This window comes from Podarcis bocagei, assembly GCF_964188305.1.
Source record: "Podarcis bocagei genome assembly, chromosome: 2".
Taxonomy (NCBI): Eukaryota; Metazoa; Chordata; class Lepidosauria; order Squamata; family Lacertidae; genus Podarcis; species Podarcis bocagei.
In genome coordinates, this window is record NC_138126.1 from 73,579,636 (window position 1) to 73,595,919 (window position 16,284).

The 16,284-nt window shown below is 45.2% G+C and overlaps 1 protein-coding gene across 3 annotated transcripts in view; it reads left to right on the forward strand.

Annotated features, from left to right (window-relative positions):
* Positions 1-15,111: 15,111 nt before the first annotated feature.
* Positions 15,112-16,284, forward strand: part of MACROH2A1 (macroH2A.1 histone) — a 53,003-nt gene continuing 51,830 nt past the window's right edge. For 2 of the 3 annotated variants that reach the window (XM_081185640.1, XM_081185642.1), the window contains exon 1: positions 15,112-15,352. The gene's annotated coding sequence lies outside the window, so the exon portion shown is untranslated. Of the gene's footprint in view, positions 15,353-15,857; positions 16,102-16,284 lie in introns of those variants that run through there. The other variant, XM_081185641.1, reaches the window with a different exon arrangement.

Below are 16,284 nucleotides of genomic sequence, written 5' to 3' on the forward strand. Positions count from 1 at the left end.
TTGATTTCTTACAGGCAGACACTGTGAAGTACAGACGGGCTCTTTTTGTGGGTAACAGTAAAGGATCAATCCATTTACTAATATCTCTCCATTCCAGCACCCATTTAACCTGCCCCATCTTCTTTAACTATGCATGGAAATTGCTGCACTGTAGTCCCGCGGTAAGTATTCCAAAATCCCCTAATATTTCTTACCATGGCAGGTATTTTAAAGACTAAACTAGGCACCCTCCATAATGTATGACAGCCATCACCTTTGTTGGTTAATGATGAAAGTATTTCCACATGGCTGGCAGAATCTGCTTATATGCACTCAAGTGCCTTGTCTATACATTCCCACATGGCACCGATGTTAAGTTATCCTCCTCTATTAATTGGTTTTGCAGGCAGTTGCATTTTCGTTTCACAACTGCAGCCCTCATTGAAAACGATGGCACCTTTTGCTGTTTTTACTTTTATTTTCACAATAATTTCAGGACAAAAATAACTCCTTTTGTGTTTTGTAACACTAGATCTGTGGCTATTGGAGGCCCATGGAAATTCAGAACTTCCACTCAGCTGGAATCCAAGCAGTACTTGAAGCCAGAAACAGTCTTCTGAAGACCTCCAACAAAATGGTAGCCTTAAAAGAGTTTTACTTCTTTTGATGATTCCTGAAAGAAATTCAAAGTATAGCCTTCAGAAGAATATAATGTATAGGTGCACATTTTTCTTTTGAAAGAACCTGTTCTATATCAGAATGCCTAGAGTCATTTTTTTTCATTGAGTCACTCAACCAACCTCTGAAGCAGGAGTGGCTAACCTGTGGCTCACCAGAAGTTGTTAAACTTCAACTCCCATCAGCCCCAGCCAGCAGAGCCCAGGGATGATGAGAGTTGTAGTTCAGCAACAACTAGTGCGGCACAGGCTAGTCGACCTTGCACTAGAACCTTTCCTGGGCTATGTATCACTTTAGTTTGCAGTTGTGGATGTTGCATGCGTGAACATTTTGAGACAGATACACTGGGTTGCCCATTAACCATAAGGTGTAATACAGGAAGATTACATCCTAGTAAAATATAGCAGCAGGGAAGCTGAGAAAGGGTCTGTTTTGGAAGACACAGCAAGTTACAAGGAATGGAGAACATGGCACCCAAAAATGTTTTAGGACTCCAGTTGTCACCAGACTTAGCTAGCGCAAATAATTGAAAGGTATGATGGACATTGCAGTCCGGCAATATCCAGAAGACAGGAGTGCTAGATTGACAATCATTCTCCCAACAGGGCATCCATGCGGCCCTGAATTCACCGCTGCCCTATCCAAGTAAGAAATAGTGATGCCAGTGTTAGGACACCTTGATTTCCACCCACACACCACTATTGATGCAGGAGGCTCTGGGGCAGCAAAGCCTCTCTTCCAGTCCTTCAATCAACATGCACCAATTTTCCACTGTATTTGTGTATGTGTTAAAATATGTCGAAGAGTGTCTAACTTCTGCCTTGTAATGTCTTGAAACAACAGCAATTTATCCCATTTTATCATGACCATAGTATTCTGTAGCATTTGCATTTCATATATGGCTCACAGCTGTCACGATCGCTTGTTTGATGCACAGTTTTCCTCAACCTCCAGATGTTGTTGCACTCCAGTTCCCATCAGCTCCAGCTAGCAGAGCTCAACAGTCTGGGCTGAAGGTAGTGATGGGTTCAGCAACATCTGCCGGGTATGATTTGTTCCGTTATCTTCCTTCTTGCCATTGAATTGACACTGATTTGAGCACCTTAAAAAGAGGAAGATGTTGAGCACATTGCCATTCTCTTGGCTTGTTTCTTTAGGATCCCTGAGTGAAGAGAGAATTTAATATTGAGTCAAAGCACAGAAGCACCAGACTTTAGCAGAGAAACCCCCAACCCCAAGAGAATCCAATCCCTCACTTGTTGACTGAGTTCAATGAGTGAGACAATGCTATAAAACGAGCTTTTCACCTTTTTCATTGGGACTTTTGCCACAGAACAATGAAATGATCCATTTCCTCTACTCGCTGCTCAGCCCTGCAGAACGTTTCTCATCCCTGCTTAGAAACAACTCAAATAGCTGCCAGAATGGCAGTTTGTGATACTAAGCAACAAGCAATCATTTAGATTCCCACCCCCAAGGAAAAAAAAAAGAAACCTTGTGTCCCCTCTCTAGAGGAATTATTTCTTGGATAACCAGAAACACCTGGGTACAAGGAATTTCCTGCTGCAATTCAGCCTTAATTTCCTCAGATAGTAAAAACCAAAGGCTCACAAAGGTGAAAGAAAGCAGCAATCAATCAAATAAATCGCCACTGCACCACGGCAGTGATAGTACCTTCTAAATTAAATTTTAATTCCCACCTGATGGCTCACTATAAGTTACTTTTATTCAAACCATTCATCTGACCCACCTTTGTGTTTCAGACAATTTGTTGGAGTCCCATAATTATTAACACCATTCCCAGGTTCCCAGGCCACCATTTCTGTACTTGTGATCAAAAATGAAATGAGAACCAAAGGCTCCCTATATTTCAGCTGGCTGTATGGCTACCAAGAGGCTCTCTGGGTTGATTTGGCACCAAGGCTGCCAGCCATAATGTTCTCATCATCAGCATTAACGGAAACAATGGGGTACAAGAAAGAGGTCTCTATCGCACTTGAGAATGTGGTGCAGGATTCACTAAAAGCCCAGGGCCAGCTGGTTCTGTTTTGAACTGCTCCAATCTGGGGTTTTTAAATCAAGACGATTGCTCCCACCTTTGTCATCCCTAGCACCAGGGCAGATATTGACCCAGGTCACAACAAAAGATCAGGCACTAATTCCAGATTCTCTACACCAGGGTGACTGCTGGGTAAAGAACAGAACTGATCAGTTTGGCGGGGACACCAAAGGCCAACTAATGTCCAGTCCACCCATAATGCTAAACCAAATCATGTAATCAGCAGGATGCAGATGATACCCAGTCTTATGTCTCTTGATCATCAAATGTAGGCGAGGTGGTGGCTCCCCTGCAACCAGTGTTTATGTGTGCTTATGGACTGGATGTGGGTGAGCAAACTGAATCTCAGCCAAGACAAGAAGGAGGCCAATGGCTCAATTACCTGGATGAATGATGTTTAGATGATAAGGATGAGTAGTATTAGTACAAAATAAAAAAATTCCTTCCAGTAGCACCTTAAAGACCAACTAAGTTAGTTCTTGGTATGAGCTTTCGTGTGCATGCACACTTCTTCAGATACTGGTATCTGAAGAAGTGTGCATGCACACAAAAGCTCATACCAAGAACTAACTTAGTTGGTCTTTAAGGTGCTACTGGAAGGAATTTTTTTATTTTGACTATGGCAGACCAACACGGCTACCTATCTGTAACTAGTATTAGTACAGACAGCCCTTCCTTCCAAAGGAGCCCGGGGCAGCAAACAATGTGATAAAGCAATAAAAAAACTGAAGCGATCCCAGTACACATGCAGACTGGGAAAGATGGGGGGTCACATTCATTGGTCCAGTGCTAAATGCTGATGCTCAGGAGCGCCTCATGGGACTCCGCATAGCCATGACCTAAAAAATGCAGACAGCTGTGGGGAACTCTTATATACAGTCATACCTCGGATTGAATATGCTTCAGGTTGAGCATTTTCAGGTTACGCTCCGCGGTGACCCGGAAGTAAAGGAACGCATTACTTCCGGGTTTCATGGCTCGCGCATGCACAGGCACTCAAAATGACGTCACACGCATGCATGGAAGCGGCGAATCATGACCCACACATGTGCAGATGCGCAGCCGCAGGTTGCGTTCGCTTCTGGATGCGAACGGGGCTCCGGAACGGATCCCGTTCGCATCCAGAGGTACCACTGTACAGACAAACACACCAACTAGCAGCAGTGCATAGAAATTTGCCCAGTTTATTAGGATCAGCTGACATTTTCTGACATAAGTGCATAAGAAGAGCCTTCAGGGCCATCTATTCTAGCACTCTGTTCTCACAGGGGCCAACCAGATGCCCATGGGAATCCCACAAGCAAAATCTGCTTGTCTGTCATGCTTATCTGTCCATGCTTATCTGTCACATAAAATAGTATAACTTGAAAGCCTCGTTATCACATTTATTTACTAGACCTTGTTTTATCCTCCCAACCAGTGTGTGAGGTGGCTTAGGCTTAGAGAAGGTGGCTGATTCTGTGAATGTAAGGGCTACATTGCGATTTGTGCCTCGGTCTCCCCACTCGTAGTTATTTTTACACCACACTGGTTCTCATATTTATTACATACAATCTGGAAATCTACATAATAGGGCCTTTCCCCCTAATTACTGTGTTCCCAAGGAAACAAGTAGGTATCTTCAACAGAGAGAATCTTACTGAATATGCTTTAAGAAAGACTCTGAACTCAAAGAATATCTGGTTGGAAGGTCAAGTAAAATGGGCTGGAAATAATTAGTGCCGTTTTAAAGGTCAAGAGACCTTGTTTTCTTTATTCAAACTTTCGTTTATGCCTATTTACTCTAATTAGGATGGAGAGAGTTTTGCGAGAAAGAGAGAAAAGGAATTCTCCAGGTGGAGTTTTATCAACTGTCCATTTGGAGTACATTAACTTGACTTCTAAATTGGTACTTGGTGAGAAATATTTCTCTCTCATTCATCTAAACAAATGTCAAAGCCTTCGTGAGTTGCCAAGCAACAAAAGAATACTTGCTGCTGGTTCTTCCTTAGCATTAGCAGAGAAACAAAGGGTTGTAATCGCTCAGTGTCACTCTCTTCACTAATAATTTGGTTAATTATCTCCAAGGAAATTCCTAACCCAAAAACTACTGTAATTGCTTTAACTTCCACCTGCAGGGCTCATGTCGCAGCCTCCTTTTGAAAAGGTGATGAATAAATCAGCCCATATTTCACACTCGGCATTGCCTGGTCATGAAAGCAGAAATATTTTAGGCTCTTCATTCATGCACAGATCAGTACGGTAGGCGAGTCATCGTGCGATGCTTCTTCGAGCCTTGAATGAATTCTGAAGAAACTCTGTAGGGTGCTAGCAAAAATTATGAATAGTCAGATAAACTGCCAGTGCAATCCTATTCATGGCTATAGACATAAGTCCCATTGAGTCCCATTGAGTCCTGTGGATTCAACCCTCAGGTATAGTGGAGGTAGGGGAGCCCAGAGGGAGAGGAGGAGGGGGAAACCATGGAAATGGAGGAATCGGGGGTGGGGGGTGGGGGGCGAGGCAGGGTACGTTTTTGCCAACAATCAGTTCAGACATGGGGGAAGATCAATATGTGCCTCTGCAGGCAGCCCACAGAGTTGGGGTGATGTGGGGAAGAGCAACAGGATTTTCTGGACCCAGTATAGCTCCTTGTTGTTGTTTAGTCATTTAGTCGTGTTCGACTCTTCGTGACCCCCAAGGACCAGAGCACGCCAGGCACTCCTGTCTTCCACTGACTCCTGCAGTTTAGTCAAACTCATGCTGGTAGCTTCGAGAACACTGTCCAACCATCTCGTCCTCTGCCGTCCCCTTCTCCTTCATTCCTGCTGGCAGTGTTTTTTCCTGGGGATACTCAAGCACCCCCCAAATATTAAAAGTGTGGCACTTACTGTAACAAGTTCATGGTAAGTATCGGTACCCCTTTTTTTCTTTTTTAAAGCATTGCCTGCTGGCTATAGACCTAGTACAACAATACCTTTTGGGGGAGAGGAACAACACTGCCCACCACTGACTTCCCCTTCCTCTCTAGAAGGAATATGGCCATGGACAGAAGATTGGTTTCTCACCCCTGCTGTATAAGATTGCAGTCAGAAATCATGTGGAAGGCGTAGGTTCCAATCCACCACATTATTCTGTACAAACATAAGTGAACTAGAATTTTCACAAGCAATGCCTTTCTGGTCACCCGATAAGTGCAAAGTGTCCATTTGTCAAATCTCATTATATTCATCCTAAATTAATGAGCCTACAAGAACTAAAGGTACCCCCATCATGTTCCCTCAAGAATGGTGAAGTCTTTCCTAGATTGTTTTCCTTTTCCTGGCTTTCTCTCCCTTGTACACAATCCAGGATGCCACCCAGGTTTGCCTTCAATTTAGCAGCATCCTGCACCAAACAATGGCATTATAGGATGCACCTACTGAAATCCCCTCTTCCAGAATAATTAAAGGTGCAAGAACCTTGTCCTCTTTTGTGCCGGGCCACCCTATTGTGAAGCCACCTGTCTTGACTCTAGAAAATGTACTTGGTGCAATATTGACTGTTACCAATGTATGTTATTGATGGCCTCCTTTCCTTTGCCTGACTACTCTTCCAAGGAATGCCTGCATCACTGGTAGAATGTTTTATTACCCGCTGTTTATTATCACTGGCTCTTTTAGGACTGTTCAAGTTGCTGAAATGACTTGATTAAGTATCAGGTCATTCTAACATCCACTAGGTGGTGCAGGAAATCAAGACATTGAATTTACCAACTTCCAAAGCACAACTATATGTAGCCCTGCTTTTCCTTAGGATTGTAGAATCATAGAAGATGACCCTGAGGATCATCGTCCAACCCCCTGAAATGCAGGAATATGCAGCTGTCCCAAAAGGGGATCAAACCTGACACTTTGGTATCGTCAGTACCACGCTCTAACCAATTACCACTACCAATGCATTATGTTAAAAATAAATTCTACTCAAGATAATCAGAAATGACCCATGACATGTAAGAGAAAAGTATTTTCTTTAGATAAGGAAAGCATACTAAATGTTGTATTGTTTTAGTGATGATCCTTGGGGTGGGGTGGGGGGACCCCAGTAATACCAGTTTGGTAGCATCTCCACGCTGCCATTTGCAGATTTTGTTTCAACAACATGATTAGATGATACACCATTTACAAAGGAATGATTTTGTATTATTTAAACGCAATATGGTAGAATTATGTATTTTCATGGAATCTGCAAGCAAACGAACTACAGGTGACAAAAAAAACAACATATTTTTGCAACCTGATAGAAGACATCTTTTTGCAACCTGATACCCAGCAGTACCCACATCACTGCAGTTCACGCAGGTTTTGGAAAAACAATTCTGAAGTTAACGCACACAGAATGTAAGCTGCAACTTTTACACTGATGTAAAAAACATCTCACTTGTGTAATGAAGTTGCATGTGTGTTCATTACAAAGCTTTTTGAGTTATATGGCAACCCTGGGTAATAACAAGCCATGCCACAATTTCAAGGCAAAAAATGATCTGGTTTGGCATGTTAATGTTTCTTTTCAACTAGGCAACACCATATTTTTAATTGACATTTTAGAAACATACCAGGAATCCTATACTATCTTATCTGGGAGTATGTCCTATTGAAGTCAGTGGGGTTTACTTCTGAGTTAAACTTGTAGAGGATTACACTGTAAACGACTTGGAATAAGGGGAACTTGACAAAAATAACATTATCCGATGAATGTACTGTATGTTTAAGTCTCCACAAGTGCCATCTCCTGGTGGAAACATTTAACTGCACAATTTCCACCCCAATAAAGTCTCATTCTCAAAGAAATGCAGGCTCCCTTGAACATCAAAGGATTTAGAGACATTGATTTATTTTGAAAATGTATATGATGCCCTTCCACTTAACTGTGAGGACAACCAGTTCTGGGTCACAGCTTGTCTTTCTTCCATCCCACATCTATTATGACATTCATAGGTTGAGCATCTGTAGCTTGGTAGTCTGCATGTGTAGTCCTTAATGGGTACTGGAACCATACATGATTGAGGTTCCAGCTCTCATTAAAGGCTATGCATATGGAGGTGCTTTGGAGATGGGCTATTGCTCAGTGTTGGAGCAGAAGGTCCCCAGCATCTTAATGTAGGGTTGGGAATGTCCTTAGTAGTCTGAAAAGTGATAAGACAGTGTAGACAATACTGAGCTTGATGGACCAGTATAAGACTCAGTATAAGACAGTTTTTGATGTTCCTCTGTTCCTCGCTGCAGATAGCGATGCTCAATGCACAGATGTTGGAGGTGGGTGCTAGAGGAGTCATGCGATGTTGTGGGCAGGGCTAACAGCCCTGTCCCTGTTTTTCAGCCATCTCCTACATCAATCAAAGCTCTGAGTCCATAGGCTAAAAGGTAGGAAAAGCCTGGCTGGCTCATATCAGAGAAATTGCTAAGAAAGTTACTTGCAAGTTTTGCTTCACAACTTTCTAGGAGGGCTAGAAACTTGCTTTAAAAAAAGAAAAAGAAAGCTCAGAGTCTGGTGCCCTTGGTAGCTGTATGCACCCCCTGTTCCCACCTGTTGGTGAGCCCAGTCTAGTACAAGCTCCTTGTCCTTACCTTTAAAGCTCTCCAAGATCTTAACCCGCTTTTTTTGTTATACTGTATACTGCCAATGGCCTTCTTGCACTATAAGGAATTCCTGTCTGGGGTGGGATCTCTCCTAAGGAACAAGGTCTTCCTGATTCTTTCTTGCACATTCCTTGGTTCTTACTTTCAGGCCCAGCATAGACCCTCAGATCTGATTTCCTGGCTCTTGCCTCTGCCATGACAAGACAGAAAGTCTGTGACTTGTACCACCTCAAACTGGAACTTGATGGAAGACTCCCTGCACATAGAAATTCTGCATGTTAAGGAAAGGGTCAGGCTAAAAACCTTTCTCCCTGACATCCACTTTTCTTTTTGTAAGGTGATTTTTTTTCTATATGGAGGAGTAACCATGCAATGTGAAGTGGTACCATCCAAACATAGGTTCATTGAGTCAGTGAGAACTCTGATTTTGATGCGAATGAAGAAGGAAGTTCCACTCAACGCGGTCAATAGCTGAGTATAAAGGACCAAAGCTACAAGCCAACATGATTTTAACAATTGAAAAAACCATGCAGTACTTTCTCCATTATTGTTCCCGGGGGCATGATGGACAGAAAATAACTGTACCATTTGAAAATTGGTTACTTTCAAAGAATTTGATACCTCTCTCCTAAAAATCACCCACTAAAACAGTTAAGTCATAGTTTAGCAATGCTACTTGGTGGCAGGAATCATGCTACATTTCCCCCTCCAGGGAAGCACCTTTGTACACAGGATTACAATTCACACAGTGATCCATGTATAGAAACTGGTTTTCATGCATGGATCATCTCTGATGGATTAGGGTGCAACACTACAGCAGAATTCTATTTTTGAGCAGGGAAGCAGAACCACTTGACAGGTTTTGCCTCTTGAAAACTGCCACAGTGACACAGTTCCTGTGATAGAATGAGTTCTGTGAAATAGGCTTTAAGAGGTTACATTTATATGGCTTCACTTGCATTAGAACACTAACCTCCAGTTTTGTTTTGCGATTCCCCCCAATTAAATATACATAATTTCACACATTGCAATAGTGTGGGCCTCGTCTCAAAGGTGTGGGTAGCCAGATGGTTTGGATAAAGGATTTTGTTATCCCTACAAGGTTCCAGTGACATAGAGTAAAGATCCTAGAAACATACTCAAACTTTATTATCAAGTATTTTTATTAGAATCAGTTTTTCCATTCTTTGTAAAGAAACTTTCCAATTAAGGGACTCGGCTACATTGAAGTTTGTGATTCACTTGATCACAGACTAAAAACACATCACCAGGATATTCAGAAATCACTGGGAACATTACCCCCAAACTGAGGAAGTCAACAATAGTCTAATATATGGCTGAAAAAATCCAAGATCTCTAGGTCATTGAAACAATAGTAGCCTAGTGGTCTAGGGGAGGAAACCACAATACAGACATTGACTGACTATATTTGTGCCTGGAAAAAATACTGCATGATTCAACTTTTGCAACAGAATAATCTTACAATGGGGAAATGCTGGTATGCCTGCATGTTTTTTATATATATTGGTAAGTATTGGAGCAGCAGATGGAGTCCAGATGTGTTCCTAAGGCACAGGGTCTTCTCAAATGCCCACTGGGTCAGCAAAGCTCTTACTACATTCAGTGTGAATCTGTGTCTAATAAATGCAATTTGGAGAGCAATCACTGTAACAAACAAGATCACAGCTCTGTACTATATTAATTCCATACTTCTTTCTCTTTCCAAAGAGAAATCCGACACTAAATTAAAATCAAGAACTGGCAAGGCAATCAGCAGAGGTAGATTTAGGGGAGCGCAACTGGTCTGCCCACACTGGGCGCTGAGCCGAGAGAGCGCTGCAACAGTGATGTAGAATGGAATGCAAAAATGCAGACTGGGAAGCCAAAGAGAGACCAAGAGATGTTCAATTTCTACTTGAATCCAAGGCTGCGGCTATGAGCGAAATAAGACCCTTTTGGGGTGATGATACTGCAAACCCCTCCATCATAGGCAAAGGGTGTAAATACAGTGGTACCTTGGATCTCGAACAGCTTGGCTCCCGAACAAATAGCTCCCGAATGCCGCAAACCCAGAAGTGAGTGTGCTAGTTTGCGAACGTTTTTTGGAAGCCGAACGTCCAACACGGCTTCCAATTGAGTGCAGGAAGCTCCTGCAGCCCATCAGAAGCCATGCATTGGTTTTCGAATGGTTTTCGAATGGATTGAGTTCAACAACCAAGGTACCACTGTATATATAAATAAGCCATGACAGTCTCTGCTGTGCCTCATTTCCAAAAGGAAACACAAACCCTGGGTAAGCGTCTGGAACCCCTGGAATCTTGCACTGTTCAGAGACTGGGGTGGCTTACAACAATAAGTAAGACACTACAGACGGTTAATGCATGCCTAAACATAGATCTGAATGGGATTGGCACAGCCTGTGAAGATCCCTGCCTGCTGTTGCTCACTTTCTTTCAAACAGAGACATGAGGCAATGGCAGTCTGTTCCAGAGATTTATGTGGAACAGGAGTTTGTTTGTTTGTTTGTTTGTTTTTCAAAAAAATATTTTGGAGTTCCGGACATTTTTAGTTAAATTTTAAATGCCAAGTTTCTTTAAATTACAATAATTTACTATGAAAATACATGTTTTGTTGCATTTATTGATTTATTTACTTAGTTAAATGTGTGTTTAATTATTCACCATGAGCATTAAAGAAGCCATTTTGCATTATTTTCAAGTGTCCTCAAGTTCATCTCCATCCACGCCTACCCCAGAATATTTCTCTAAAAAAGCTCTGAGTCAATCCATTATTTTTCAGTAACAGCTTGCATTTCTGGTGTTCTATTTTTGATTAGTAGCATTTGTGCCTGCAGGATGATGGGTTAATTACTAAGTTGAACACGATCCCCTTCTGTTTTCAATGGTACCATCCACTGTGATCATTTCAGTTTTCTGAAGAATTATATTGCCATCCACTTTGTAGAACTGCTATTGCTTTAATACTCTATAACAGTGTTTCCCAACCGGTGTTCCGCGGCACACTAGTGTGCCGTGAGAAGTTGGCTGGTGTGCCGTGGGAGGGAGGCGGGCGAGTCGGGCGGTGAGAGGCGGCGGCAGCGAGGATCCGCGTCGAGCCGGGGGCGGCTCCGCGGTGGTGGTGCCGAGGTTTCTCTCTCCATTCTCCCCTCACACACACACACAGGAAATAACACAGGATCAGCTGACAGGACCCAGCCAATGGGGCGGCGGCGGGGCAGCGCGTGCAAAAGGGAGGAGCGCGAGACAGCGGACGAGGAGGAGGCCGGCATGTCCGGGCAGCAGCAGCAGCAACAACAGCAGCAGCAACTCCCGGCGACGGCTCCTCAAGCCCCGGGCAACCCTACTCCCTCACCGGCCTCGGCCGCCCTCCTGCTCCACCCGCCGCCGCCTCCCCCGCCGCCGCCGGCCACCTCGGCCCCACCGCCGCCCCCTCCTCCGCCCGCTATCGCCGCCGCCACCACAACAGCCGCCGCCGCCTCAGCTGCCGCCGTCCCTCAGTCCCTCGCTTTGCTGCCTCCCCCCCCACCCCCAAAGCTTGGAGGTTCCCCGGCAAGGGGGAGGGAAAAAAATTGAAAACTTTCACTTTCGTGCGTCCCTCCCGGCGTGACGCTGCGCGCTGACGTCACGGGGCTGTAATGGTGGTGTGCCGCGAGATTTTTTCCCTCAAACAAGTGTGCCTTTGCCCAAAAAAGGTTGGGAAACACTGCTCTATAACAAAGTGATTGCTAATTTGTGACCTTAAGCTTATCTCCTGTTTTTAATTGCACATCATTGTACAAAACATACAAAGGTTTACAGCAATACGCTTTCTCTCCCTCAAATGAATCACAACGAACTTCTCATGAATACAAAAAAAATTACTATCAGGTTGTTCTGTCTAATGTCACATGAACAGTAGGCTGCTTATGCAATGGAGCTTTCCCAGCTTCTTCTCCTGCCTTCATCCACCCACCCTGAACTTCTGAAAGAGCCCCCCTGAAGAGGAGGAGAACTTCAGGAAAGGCCTGCACTGTGATGCAGGGGGATGCAGCAGAATGAGTGGGGTATTGCAAAGAACTGGGTGCAGGATGCAAAATCAAGCAGAACTGATAGAACAAGCAATTGTGGTATGTTGTGCCAGCTTTAAGGAGTCCTGGGCTGCTTACAGTAAGGTTAGTCAGTTTTAATAAATCACTGATCCTTAACAGCCCAACCTCACCTCACACTAACCTACAAAGTCCACTTTGCAGAAGCATTGGAAGCTACCTCTGGTCCGAACTGAATACTGCGGGATTTAATTTGAATTGTAGGATGTACTGAATAATGTACTCACAGCAAAACAACAGGAAGCTATTGCGGGATGATCAGAAGCTATTGTGGGATGATGGTTTCAGATATGATTGGCTGAAAAGGAGAATTTCTATAAGCGCTTCTACACCAAGTGCTTCCTATGTTAATCTGGAGAGTCAATCAGTTTGTCCTTACTAGGGGCAGACTATAGCCCAAATTCAAAGTGCTAATTTTGACCTATAAAGTCCAAAGATTACCCCAAAGATTGCCTATCCCCATATAAACTGACCAGGACTCTGCAGTCATCATCTGAAGCCCATCTTCATGTGCTCCCTCCATGCAGGGTCTGGAAGGTGGCAACACAAAGCTGGGCCTTTTCAGTGGTGGCTTCCTGCTTATGAAACATTCTTCCCAGGGAGGCTCCCCCAGTGCCATTGTTGCATAGCTTTAGGTACCAGGCAAAAGCATTCCTTTTCAACAGCCCTTTGGCTTTTAATTATCTGTATTTTTTGTGTGGGTGTCTTATTTTAATCTAGTTTTTTTTTAAAAAAAAAAGAATTGTCCTTTAATTTTTTTTAAAAAAGTATGTACTGAATGTGCTTGTTTTCTTTCTTAAAATATTGCTATTCGCTTTTATTACATTTTTATCCCACCTTTCCTCCAAGGAGCTCTGGGTGAAGAACACAATTCTCCCTCTCATTTGATCTTCACAACAACCCTGTGAAGTAGGTTAGTCTGAGAGTGGGTGACTGGCTCAAGGTCACCCTGTGCGCTTCATGGCTGACTGAGAATTTGAACTCTGCTCTCCCTGGTCCTAGTCCAACACTCTAACCACTACACCACACTGGCTCTTGGATGAGTCCAGCATTTGGAGGTCCTTATTCCTGCTCTGATAGTGCAGAAAGAAGCTGCCCTGCTATGCAGTGACAGTGTTTTCAATTGCTGAGCTGGCCAGAGATTGCAGGCAAGTGAGCAGTACGCCCCATTTCCTTACCTACCCTACTGGGAGACTGCAGGTGACGAGCAATTGAGGGGGAAAGCTGTGGCAGCTTTTGCACTCTCTCTGGGAAGGATGGTGGGGGTTTTTACCTGGAATTAGGCCTGAGGTGGTAGTGTCCAGTACAGCATAGAGGGAGAGGGCAGGCGATGGCTGTTCCTTGCCATAGTCAGTCATTTTCTCACTTCCTGGTAAGCAAGCATGAACAGTGCCAAGGATTAGCTGGGTCCTACTCTCACCAACGCCCAGTGGGAGATGGGAGGTGAGCAAGCAGAAGCGGCTATTCTTGGCCATAAACTGAAGTTAGGGGCGTCCAGGATTGTTGGTGGTTGTGAGTTCCAACAGGATCCCTGCAAAGTGAGGGAACTGGCATGTAAAGGGTGAAATATTATTTAAGTGCAAAGTGATGCACATTGGCTAATGGGATTGGAACTGACCAGGAAAAAAGACTTGTAGTTCTAGCGATAAACGTCTTGACTTGGTGTCTGAAAGCTGGATTCCATGTTAGGGATTATTAGGACATGGAATGAAAATAAAAATGTGAATAATGCTGTTACAAAAATCTATAGTGTGATCACATTTGGAATACTGTGTAGTTCTGGCTGCCTCATCTCAGAAAGGATATTGTAGAGCTGGGAAAGGTTCAGAAAAGAGCAACCCAAACCACCAAGGCGCTGGAGCAACTGTCTTGTGAGCAAAGGTTTGGGGCTTTTATGTTTAGAAAAAAAGGTGAGTAAGCAGGGCATTTTAGGTGTATAAAATTATAAGTTTTTCTCTCGTACCCATGATACTTGAACGTGGGGTGTCATCCAAATGTTGGAAGATCCAGGGTGGACAAAAGAACTTCTCACAAACATGAAATTTGCTACCACAGGACACCAACATGGATAGCTTGAGAAGATTAGACAAATTCACAGAGGCTGGCTAGCCACGATGGCTATGTACTTTGCGTCAGAAGTGCTTATTACGCCCATATCATGCTTGCAGGCTTTCTATAGCCACTATGAGAACAGGGTGTTGCACTAGATGGGCCTTGGGCCTAAACCCAGCAAGTGTTTTATTATGGGTCCCAGCAGGGAAAACTATATTAAGTGATGTTTCTTGCGCACTTTGTTGGACCAGCGAGTGGCGACCCCGCTGCCTCTCTCCGGACAGGCGGGGAGCGAGGCGCAGGTGCTGCGCGCACGTCCAGTTATCCGAAGGGGGAGGACTAAGCCGGGTCTAGACACCGGCCCTGATCCGCTGCTCTTCAGCGACCGCCTCTTAGGGACTAGCGCCTTGGGGCTCTCCCGAGGCGCCGCCGCAGCCGAGGGCGCCCACTGCGGGGAGTCGAAGCGGCGGAGGAAGAGAACGGCCGGATTCGCTGTGTCCCTCCCAACTCCACGCCATTGGCTTCTCCCTGCGAGGATGGGGCGGGGGTCTCAGGGGCGCGACTGCGGAGCAAGGCCCCGCCTGTGTCCTCCTCAGCTGGCGGCAGCGGCAGCGGCACCGCAGGAGGAGGAGGAGGCGCCGACGGCTCTCCTGCCGCACTCCTTCCCTCACGCCGCGCGCCCCTCGGCGTGGCAGGCGGCAGGCCTGGGCGCCGATTTAAAGGAGGGGATGTGACGAGCGCTGCGCTGTGCATTGTGGGACTTCATGCACATTACAGTCGGCTTGTTCCAGTTTACACGGCGGCTGAGCGAAGTGGGGAGGGAGAGGCGCAGGGAGACATATTGCTGCTGCCGCCGCCGCCGCTATTGCTGGGAGCTGCGCTGTAAGTGATTGACTGACGCCCCCTTCCTTTGCCAGGGACCCTGTCCTGCGCTCGTTGTTTGAGCACAATGCGATTTCCCTGCCAGCCGCTTGCCCTGTTCGCTTTGGGGAGGTGGGGTTGGGATCGAGCGGATCGTCCCCCTTTCTCCCTTTCTCTCTGTGTCGTATTGCAACACTTGCAGCAGCTGGAGGTGGTCCTTTGGGGCAGACACCTGCCTTGGGTGCGGGCGTATCTTGCAATCCTGAGAAGCTCCCGACAGGTTCCAGGAGGGCGTTACTGCTGGTGGTGTTATTGTTGTTACTGGTATTGTTATTGACCGAGGCTCCTGTGATTCCATGATTCTTTGCAATCGGGGGGGACGTAGGCGAAAAGGGATTTCCTCAGATCCGAATCCGGAGCGGAACCGAGGGGGTTAAAAGGAGAGCGGAGAGACTCCCCTGCGCCCTTAAGGAAACCAGGAAATAAAACTCTCCTCTGCGCGGTGTCGTGGGGGCTTTCTTGCTCCGATTTCATTCTGGGCTAGGGAATCCGGATTTCGGGAGTCGATTGTGGCCCTCGGATTCCAAGAATACGCGATCGTTTGCACAAGGCTGTTAGATCATGCGAGGCTGGACTCCTGCCCCAGCCACCCACCCACCTCCTTTTCTTTCCCCTCAATTTTTCTCCTTCTCCTCGGGTCATTGAGCACGAGAAGATAATGCACAGAGACTGCAAGCTGAATAACTAGGAAGCTGCAGAGGACATATTTGGTACGTTTCACTTTCACATGACATGTCCCAAAGTTGCTTGCTTGCAAATGGAGAAGGGCTAAACCCAAAGACGCACACACACCTAAAAAGAGAAAGGCTGCTTAGAACAAAGTGGGAGAAAATAGTGGAAGGGGCACTGTGCAGGGTATTTTATCCAGAGCCTGTGATTGTTGTGCCTTCTGC